This window comes from Apis laboriosa, unplaced genomic scaffold (genome assembly GCF_014066325.1).
Source record: "Apis laboriosa isolate Shangri-la unplaced genomic scaffold, ASM1406632v1 scaffold29_cov151, whole genome shotgun sequence".
Lineage (NCBI taxonomy): Eukaryota > Metazoa > Arthropoda > Insecta > Hymenoptera > Apidae > Apis > Apis laboriosa.
Window position 1 is genome coordinate 493,326 of NW_025222728.1, and position 3,074 is coordinate 496,399.

The window sequence follows — 3,074 nt, forward strand, 5'->3', positions numbered from 1 at the left end:
TTTTTTTTTTTTTTTTTTTTTTTTTCTCTCGAGGATGTGATAGGTGACTAAAAAAACGAAGAAAAAGAAAAAAAAAGAGATACAAAGCGAATTATTAAAACCAAATAGTACATTTCATATTATATATATATGTACATACATATAAATATATATATATATATATATATATATGTAAAAAAAAAAAAAAAAATCGTGGTGAAAATATATTAAGATGCATTTGACATTGCTTAGAAATAAAAAATAATAATAACTATAATTATATAATAATATATAATAATAATATTAATAATAGTCATCAATAAATATATATTATAACCAGAACACCTTGGCAGATAACAAATAATAAGCAAGCACGGTAACGCTCGGCATTATTTCGCTTAAGAAGAAACGATTTGTACCCGAAACGGAGTCGTTACCGGAAAGAATTCAGCCTTTATTCATTTATTTATTCTTTTTTTTTTTTTTTTCCATGTTCCCCGGATGTTTTTCAAGATGTTTTCGAGCCTATGGCACCGGTTCTTTTTCTTTTTTATTTCTCAATACAATTTTTTTTACATATCTGACGAATTTCGAATAAGCTCGTTTTTTTTTTTTTCAGTGCTTTGCTGCTTCTTTCTTCGCTCTATTCCTCGTTCTCTCTCTCTCTCTCACTCTTTCTCTACCATTTTCTCTCTGTCTCTCACACACGCACGCTCTCTCTCTCTCTCTCCCTTTCTTTTTCTCTCTCGTTTTCTTTCTCTCTCACTCGCTCATTCACTCACTCACTCACTCTCTCTCTCTCTCTCTATAACTCGGAATTACAAAATAATTCTATTCAACGGTATCGCGATGTGTATCGTTCTCGCACAGGTAATGATATCGTCGATGGTATATGTCTGCTTATGTATCCGTGGGTGATCGCTAATTTAAATCTATCGTACGGTAATTGAACGGAATTATGGCTTATGATATTATTATTTTAAGAAAGCTTGTTGTGTGTATGAAAATGCTGCTGCTTGCTTTCCTGTCTGTACTGTATAATAATAGCTGCTTGGCTGCTTAAAATGTTAAAGAAGATANAAAAAAAAAAAAAAAAAAAACACAAGAGAACAAATTGTAAAATCTTACTGTCGCTATTGCGTATAATTCTACGGGATAATAATTACAACAAGAAAAAAAAAAAATGGGGGAAAAAAAAAAGTAATAGGCGAACCTAGACTTGTGTGTATTACTATGTATACGTATGTTGTGCCTCTTATACCCATGACCATTAATTAAAAAACAAGTAATAGTATCTGTGCGCTAAAAGCCTAACTTGTAAAAAAAAAAAAAAAAAAAAAAAAAGAAAACGTAGACAAAAAACGAGAAAAAGCGAACGAAGGAGACGTGGATGTGTCAGATACAAACAAAAGGTGATAATAAGGGAACTTGTGTGTGTGTGTGTGCGTGTGTATGCGTGCGTGCGTGTGTGCGTGTGTGTATGTGTGTGTCGTTTTATCAACGAATGAATATTGAAAAAAAAAAAAAAATCACGCGTTGCCGCCGATTCTATTATACACGTATGCATGATTATATACCGCTTTTTTTTTTTATTCCACTCATACTTTCTCAGTTGATTCGAACTGCTGCGGTGCCCTGCCAATCTGATCGCGTTGTTCACATGCTTTCCCTCTAACCGTGTTTAAACTTAAGGAATTACATACTTTTAATTAACATTTGTTTGGTAACATCAGTCAAGAAACGTTAAAGATCAGTCCAATGTAAGAGTCGACTAATTAGAACGATTAAAAGGAAAAAAAAAAAAAAAAAAAAAAAAAAAGGAAAAAAAAGAAAATAGAATAAATCAGTCCAATTCAGTCTGACGCTAAAGCGTGTCGCGGTTGGCAAACGGATGGCTGCTAACTACGATGATCGCAATCAGGTACGCGTCTCGAATTTGTCTTCGGCCCTTTCTCGTTGAATCGTAAAAAATCGTTCGTAAAATTCCATCCCTTCGATTGGAAAAAAAGATTCGAACACGAAAATATTCAATAACTTTTCGAATCGAGAAGAATATCGTTCGCGGAAATCTTCCCGCGTAAAATTTCGTGTCTCTTCGATCGAAAAAAAAAAAAGAAAAAAAAAAAATCTCACTCGTCTTTCTCTCATCGATCTCCGTGTTTCGTGCAAAAACTTCATCCCCAAACTGGGTCCACACCTTTCGATCGAAAGGGAATCGGACACACTGGATTTTGCCAGCCGCGACACGTTCGATTCAACAATTCAGTCTTTCGAAGTTCGAAAACGAAATTTTTTCGAACGGTTCATTTTGCACTGGCCAATCGTTTTTAAAATTAGTAAGGAAGCACCTTCGCTCCTTTGTCTTTGCGCGCGTTTCGCAAGGCCAACTACAGAGCGCGAATTCCGAGAACGGCGTGTCATCATCTCCCGAAGGGGTGTCCCTATGCTCCACGAGCCGTCGGTGTGCATAATAATTAATAAATTATTTTAGAACCGCGGTTGCACGGTCTCGCAATTTTCGTGACGCATTAACGTAGAGCGATAAATTAAACGAACGACAAACGAAAAAAGTAAAAAAAAAAAAAAAAAAAAAAAAAAAAAATAATAATAATAAAAAAAATAAAAAAAGAAGAAGATACTCGAATAAACTTCTACTAAATATATAATTTGCAGTTAAATATGTTCATTCAATTTATATTAATTTCATTAATAATTTATTATTCTCATAATATAGCGCCGACCGCGGATCGGAAGGCGAATATATATTTTCCGCAATTATATTTGGCCATTTTTACAGTAGTCACAAATCAATTTCCTTCGAATAAATCTACTAGTTTAAATATTATATTCAATATCAGTTCTTTCTTCTTCAGTACTGACTACTATAAAATTGTGTTTCGTTACTCTCGTAAATTTAAAGCTTCGTTCTTCCTCATTTCCTCTATCCAACCAAACAAAGAAACACCACACTCTTTCCCGACATCGTTCCTTTTTTTTCCCCCTCCCCCGCTCATTATTATTTGCATTAAGAAAAAAATGTTCGGCGTCGAACGTATTTTCGAAGGAAAAAATTTTTTTTGTCTAAAAAAAGCGAC